Raw genomic sequence first — 7,540 nt, 5'->3', positions numbered from 1 at the left:
GCGCCACAGAGACTGCATCTGGGGCTGACAGGCCCGGGCGGCAGGCCCAGCAATGCCTGTTGTGAGCCATATGGCTGTTCTTTTGAGCGTCTATTTCCTTGTCTGTAAAATGGGGATAATAATTCTTACCTCTTAGGGTTGTCATGAGAGCAGGAGACAGTTGGGTAAGGTGCTGGACCCCATGGCTGGCACAGAGTAGACACTTGACAAACGGTCGTCATCAGCAGCAGCAGCATCATCATCACCGCCGTCATCATCATTGTCACCATCGTCATCATCATCGTCGCCATCACTGTCATCATCATCACCGCCGCTGTCATCATCACCCTCATCGTCATCACTGTCATCACCATCATCATCGCCATCATCATCGCCATCGTTGTCATCATCGCCGTCGTTTTCATCCTTTTCCTCTGACCACCAGGCCCGGCCACCATTCCTCTGGCCCAGGCGAGTCCCTGTAGCTGCCTTCATGTGGCCGACTCTTTCCCACTTCTGCCAGTGAAAGCCCGCGGTCCTTCCAGACAGACAAATGTCACCTCTCCCAAGTTAGGTTTTCTGATCCCCTAGCTGAGACCTATCTCAAGATCCCTCTTTACCTCCACCATAGGCTTTCCCTCTTCTAGAACTTTCTTAGAACTTAGCTGCTTCTCTAAATGGGCCCTGCAGGAAGGCCAGGTCTGAGGTCTCTTGGAGGTGGTTTCTCAGTGCCCAGCACAGAGGCTGGCACACAGCAGGTGTTCTGGAAGAGACTGTGGGATACCCTCCTTGGCCCTGTGCAACAAACACAGTGGCTCACTGAGGCCAGCAGTTGGGGCTTCCCAGGGAAACCTCGCTGATATGTGGGGCCCTCGGATGATGCCTTTGCCCTGAGTGAGCCGGGCATTGAGGTTTTGAGCTGCCTGCCACAGCCTTTCAGGCTGGCCGGGTGTCACTGGGCTAGAGGTGGGGGCGGGCTGAGAGCTCCTTAGCACTAGTAAGAATAGGAACAGCAGCTCCCGCGCACTGGGTGCTTATTACATCCCAGGCGTGCTATGTCCATGACCTCAGCGGTCAGCACAACCTGCCTGCTAGGCAGGTGCTCTTACCACTCCCAATCACAGACAAAGAAACTAGGTTCAGAGAGGTGACGGTCAGGTAGCCAGTAAGTGGCTCAGAGAGGATTTTCATCTCTTTGACTCCAGACCTGGGCTCATAGCCCTGACCATTTGCTGCCTTCCCTCCAGCCTGGGGGATCTGGACTGTGTGTAGCAGCCCTGGCTGGCAAGAGCCTGGCAGGGGAGGGCATCCTCCCCTTTTTCCGAGGCTCAGACTGAAGGGAGTGCCACCTTCCCGCCCACGCATGTCTGCACAGACCCAGGTTTTCGGGCACACCCTGGTGCCCCCACCCCATGCCACAACTCCAGGCTGCTCGTCCCCAGGCTCTGAAGCAGGGTGGGGAAGCGCAGAAGGGCTGAGGCCTGGCTGTGTCCTCCCAGGCTTGTGCCCCGGGCATCAGTGCCTCGCCCTGCTCAGCCCCTGCTGGTGCTCTGTGCCCACTGGTCTCAAAGCTTGAGGGGCCATCTTCCAAATGCTCCTTATTTCCATCTCTTCCTGTTCACTCCTTCCCAGCACCTCCCCCACCCCAGTACCAACTGCTCCTCTGCCCAAGGAGTGAGCCCTTCAGGAACTGCTGGCCCAGGCTCCCTCTACCCTTTGCCGCTGACCCACCACATGACGATACTTCCTTCAGTAGCACTTTTATCCTGTCCCTGCCCTGCTCACGAGCCTTCAGGGGCTCCCTACTTCCTCCTGCAGTGCAGGTGCAGCAGACTGCCTCCCCTCCCCCACTCCCACCCCAGGCTCAGCCCGGAGGCTCAGCTCCACCCTCGCTGTCACCTGCCCCAGTGCGTCCTCCCCCAGAATATTCCTCCACCTGCCAGAATGTTCAGCACCTTCTCTCGCTTTGCTCTGCTCTGCAGTCTTTCAGGCACGAACTGGGACTCACCGTGAAACTCATTTTTCCCTGTTGTTTGCTAACTGATCCCCCATATGTTAGTCCAGCCCAAGTGACTTTGCTATGGTAAGTTATAAGTAGTTATTTATGGCACATATTTGTATTAGGGAAAATCAAGAAGCAATTCAAATGGCCAAAAATAAGGGCAGTGGTATGTGAACTATGGAGAAATATGAGGTAAATACTCCGAAGACCGGTGTGAGGACTGTAGCAAGATGGCAAACACTTATGAAATAAAGGTAAGTAAAAAACAAAACAAGATACAATGTTGTTTTATATTGTTTTTAAACATGTAAGAAATGAATGGGAAAAAAGACTGGGAGGAACCCGTTTATTCTTCAGACCTCAGCTGGGATATCATTTCCTGCCACAGGATAGGTACAAAGTATTTGCTGAACATGGTTAACACCTACACACTAAATGTGGTTACCTCAGGCGGATGGGACCATGTGGCCGTCTGTTCTCTGCTCCTATCATAAGGGGAAAAAGACCCCAGTACTGACAGGTCTGATGGGAATGACACAGGAGGGTTGGAAGGGCAGTGCCTGCTGTGACACCTGTCCAGGAGCCCTCCTTCCAGGTCAAACCCACCTCTGCTGATCCTGGACCCAGCGGCAGAGCTGTCAGGCAGGACTCAGTGTGGGCCCTTCTTGGGCACCCTGGGTACCCTGTTTGCCCACCTCCAGGGCCCAGTCCTCTCAGGCTGAGCAGGAGGTGGCCGGCCACAGGGGCACCTCCTCCCCGCTCGCCTGCCGACCTCACAGCCCAGTGCCAGGGCAGCTCCCGGGGCGACTGAGGCTGGGGAGGGCAGGCAGGGTGGGTGTCAGCATCCATGTCCTTGTAGTTCATGGTGTCTTCACCACCTCCTCTGGGCACCTCCACCAGGCCCCACCTGCTTAGTAGTGGCAGTGGCAAACTACTGATGTTTTTACATAGCTGTGACATTCACAGTCCCTAGAGTATCCCCAAAACTTATCTACCTTATTCTCCTCATGGCCTGGGAAGTCAGCTCAGTATTTCACAGACGAGGAAGCTGAGGCTCACAGTGGTCACCTCGCAGGTTAGGGAGCGGCCAGCCAGGACTCTTGGCATCTTCTTGTGTCACTGCTCCTTGCCTGCCACCTTTGAATGTGCTGGATGCAGGGACAAACTCTACTGTATGCGCTCCCAAATGGCCCAAGGCAGGCCCACACCTTCAGGGAGGGGAGGGAGCAGAGATGCGCCCTGCCCCTTTCTCTCATTTCCTTTGAGTCTTGGTTCAAATGTGCCGTCCTCAGCAGGCCTTCCCTGCCCCGCACAGTTAAAAGTGCACTCCCACCTTCCCAGCTGTATTTTTCTTCCCTACTCTTACCTGCTAACATAGCATCCAATGTTCTATGCACCCTGTTCACGGTCTCTCTCCCCTGTCGGGGAATGGAAGCTCCATGAGGGCAGGACTTGTTACGCTTTATTCACTGTTGTGTCTGTCTCCTGTGTCTAGAACAGTGCCTGGCACAGGATAGGTGCTCAGTAAATAATCAAATGCATGAGAACCAGGCACCACATGCTCCTAGCCCAGTAGGAGAGTTTGCCAGGAAGCCGAGCCACCACAGTGAAGCAAAGGGAGGAAATATTGGGGGGGCCAAGAGGCTGACACTGTGCCCGGCTGGCCCCTCCTCCAGGAAGCCCTCCCTGATCGCCTCAGCTGGTGATCAGCAAGTGGTACGGATCTGCTGCTCTCTCACGTGGCTTCTCACTGCCTCCCCCAGCGAGGGTGAGGAGTGTACTTGCCTCATCTTCTTGGCTCTTCGGGGACAGGGCTGGTCTTATCCATGCAGTCCCAGTGCCAGGAACAGAGCGGGTGTTGGACAGATGTCTGTTGAATGTCTAGATGGGATTCAGTTCCTGCTTCTCCCTGAAGCAGCTCCCTCCTCCAGCACGTAGGAAGTGCTTATAAACACGTGCAGAACGGGTGAAGGGCTGCCTGCTCCACTGCTTTTCTGTTCTCCTTTCATGGCTGCTTCGTCCATCCTAACCTGTCAGGGCCCAGACTTGTGGGCTCACCTGTGTCCTGCTCGCATGAGGCCCATCTTGGTCGAGGCCTTTTGGCTCCAGGATGTCCTGACACCTCTTTGTGCAGCCTTTGCAGGCCTGGCCACCCTTCTGTGGGTGCAGGACACTCAAGTCTCTGGAGCACAGAAAATAATCCCCGCACACTGCTTCTCCCTCTGGGCTGCCTGCTGAGACCAGGGCAGTTCCCGTATGAGCGATGGGCACCGCCGGGGAAGGAGGGGTGCTGCAGAGGGAGCTGCTCATCCTCCCACAGCTGCGGTGGTCACACTGGGTGTTGATCCTGCTTCTCTGGACATGAATAGCCCCAGACCAGGGCCTGGCCCACAGCAGATCAGGTCTAGAAGCAGTAAAGCGGGTTCATGAATGACAGTCAAGAGTTTAAGGATGTCTAATGTTTACTGTACGTTTGCCAGAGAGCAGGACCTCCCTGGCTAATGACATGTTCTAGACTTGACAGGAAATGTGCCCACTCAGTGGGGTAATGGGGGTCTCCAGTGCTGGCTGGAATCCCTAGCAGTCAGGTATATGAATCATTAGTTAAAAGGGGGAACACATGATTACTTAACAAATGTAGCTTAAACAGGTGAACAGATATGATGCTGATGGGGGGAAGAGGGAGGGGGAAAAGGAGGAATTGGTAAAGGGACACGAAAATCAACTACATTGTATATTGATAAATTAAAAGAAAAGAAATGTAGCTTAATAAACAAAATCTTTGGAAACAAGGGGTCCTGGGAGCTTGACAGAAGTGGAGAGTTGGGGACCCCAGGTGCAGCTGCTCAGCACAGCTCACCGAGGGACCGAGGGAGGGGTGGAGGGGGGTGTGCCACGTGAGCAGCCTCAAGGGAGAGCCTGTGGGGCGTGGGGGTGTGACAGCCACAGCAGGGGTGTGGGAGACACTCAGGGAAGGAGTGGCACCTACCCAAGGACTGTAACGAGGGAGCGGCAAAAACACTTAAGAGCAGGGATGTGGAAAGGAAAGGAAGAAGTAAAAAAAGGGGGCAAGGAGGAACTTGTGCAAAAGCTAAACGGCAACAGTGATAAAGAAAGGCACTTTTGAGTACTTACTAAGTGCCAGGCGCTGATCTAAGTACTGCAACATTTATAACTCAATTTCCTAATTCACTGAGCCCTTTCGCCAACACCAGGCGGTTGAAGGAGTCCCATTTTGCAGAGGAGGAAACTGAGGTCAAGTGGCTTGCTCAAGTTCATGCACCTAGTAAGTGGTGGAGCCAGGATTTGACTCAGGCAAGCTGGCTCCAGGGCCTGCGGGTCTTGCTCTGACAACAAGCCAATTAGCCACACGCTCGGTTTTGCTGAAGCAGGGCTCCAGCCTGGAGGTGGCTTTATGAAGGTGTTGATCCCTGGTGGCCAGTGGCTGCTGACTGCCAGCAGTTAGAGTGCATGGGGCTGGGAGGCTGCTGGGCCTGGGAGACTGGGGCAAGAGCAGGTGAGCAGAGGAGGCACGTCAGAGGGCAGCCTGGGTGTCGCAAGGTGGCGGCCAGGTGGGAGAGACAGACAGAGGCAGCCGTGTGGGTTGTGCAATCCGCAGCCCACGCATGCTGAGAGCCACCGACATGGTCGGGATGAGGTGTTCTCTTCCCACCTGGCATGTGCTCCAGTCCTAGGAGGAGGCACTGAGGCAGGAGAAGGGGGCTCAGAATCATCTGAAGCCCCGACTGTGTGCGCGTGTTGGTGTGCAGGGAAGGAATGAGCCCTTGAGGGGTCTCCCCCAGGGCAACCTGGCAGTGTGAGGCTGCCCTTGCCGCAGATCTCATGGCCTCAGGTAGGATATCAGTTTCCAGCTGGGCTTTGAAATGAGTCCCAGCCAAATACCCCCACAAACGTGCTTGAACCTATGCACCTGTACTGAGCCTCTCAAAGGAGGCCCTGGGCAAGTGGCTCTTATGCCGCAGACATGGCCTTCCTCAGATGATTTCTGGCCTTCCCCGGAATTGCCCTGATGCCTCCCTTTGGCTCTCTGCAGGGGCGGCCCCTCCTAGTTCTCTGAAGGTCAGAAGATCCAGAAGGCGATGATGTGACGTGCCTGGAACAGGGCCTGGCACATCGGGCCTGGTGCTCGAGGGGGAGGGCAGCTGCCATTACTCTCAACCACCCGCCACCTTATTTCTAGATGGCACTTGCCGCCCTCCTTCCTCCTACTCTATTGGCACCTGCACAAACAGCCAAAGATCGTTGGGAGCTGGGGAGTTCCATCTGGGGGCAAAAGTGAGATCACAGAGTTGAAAGAGTTGGATTTTCTTGTGTGGCTTCTAAACTGGCTCAAAGGGCATGTTCCAGAGAGAATTTCTGGAACACGAAGACTTCTGCGGAGGCCCCTGCCCCGTGGGGCTTTGAGGAAGGGAGGGGTGGTGGGCTGTTCTGGAGGGACGTGAGTGTCTGCCACGCCCTTCATAAGCCACTTGCCTCACCCCAAGGTGCCGTGGAGGCCGCTGGCCCAGGGCAGGGAGGGCCGTCCTCGTTGCTCCTGGGTTGCTGTGGGGCCACGTTTGCTGCCTTGATTAGCCATGACTTATGACCCCAAGCATGACCTCTCAGAGTTGTCAAGTGTGGTTCTTCCAAAAGGATCAGAAAACAGTGAAGAAGTAGATCCACGGACCCTGAAGGATGAAAACATGTCACTAGGCCTCTTGGAGTTATTTCATACCCGTATTTAACCTGGAATCAGCTCGTGGACCCTGCTGCCCCTGGTAATGCCTTGGTAATTTTCCTTAACAATTGTAGCAACTATATTCATCTTTTCTTCAGCTATTAGCCCATTTATTTCAACCAAGCGTGCTTTGGACTTTGAGAATATGTCACAAACTTTGAAGTAAGGTTTTTTTTTTTTTTTTTTTTCCCAGCTGTGGGCTGGCCCTCGCTCAACCACCTGAAAATAAGTTGGTATGTACATATATTTATGTAGCCATATATATATATATCTCCACATATACAAGGATTGCTTCATGTCCTTTAGTTGGGTGCATGTAGACGCAGAGTTCCCTGTGGACAAGTCGGGCCTTGGAACCAGCAGACCTGGCTCTGACTCCCACTTCGTGTGACCACTCCAGCCCCTCTCCTCATGGGGAAGAGAGCAAAAACAAGTATATGAATGTCATATACAGGGGCTTGTACACAGTAGATGCTCAATAAATCTCACATTTGTGAAAACTAGATAACTGAAGTGGAAAGAAACAGAGGGACCCGGTTCACTTTTTTGTGTAAAAATATATAAAAAGTGTGATATTTTGAAATAAAGTATATTTTGGTCTTCATCCCATCCATGCCTCAGAACAAATAAAATCCTTAGAATCTCCAAAGTGATGTTATCCTTTTGTATGCTAATGAGTTGACTGATGGCTGGCAGCCCCCTAGGTGGCTCCTGCGTGGGGTCTGGTTGTCAGGGAACCAACTTTGTGATCAGAGGGTTGCAACCTTCAGTCCCATCCCCCACCTACCAACGTTCAGGGAGGAGAGAGGGGCTGAAGGTAA

This window comes from Cynocephalus volans, chromosome 14 (assembly GCF_027409185.1).
Source record: "Cynocephalus volans isolate mCynVol1 chromosome 14, mCynVol1.pri, whole genome shotgun sequence".
Taxonomy (NCBI): domain Eukaryota; kingdom Metazoa; phylum Chordata; class Mammalia; order Dermoptera; family Cynocephalidae; genus Cynocephalus; species Cynocephalus volans.
The sequence above is the reverse complement of the archived record's forward strand: the minus strand, read 5'-3'. Positions refer to the sequence as shown.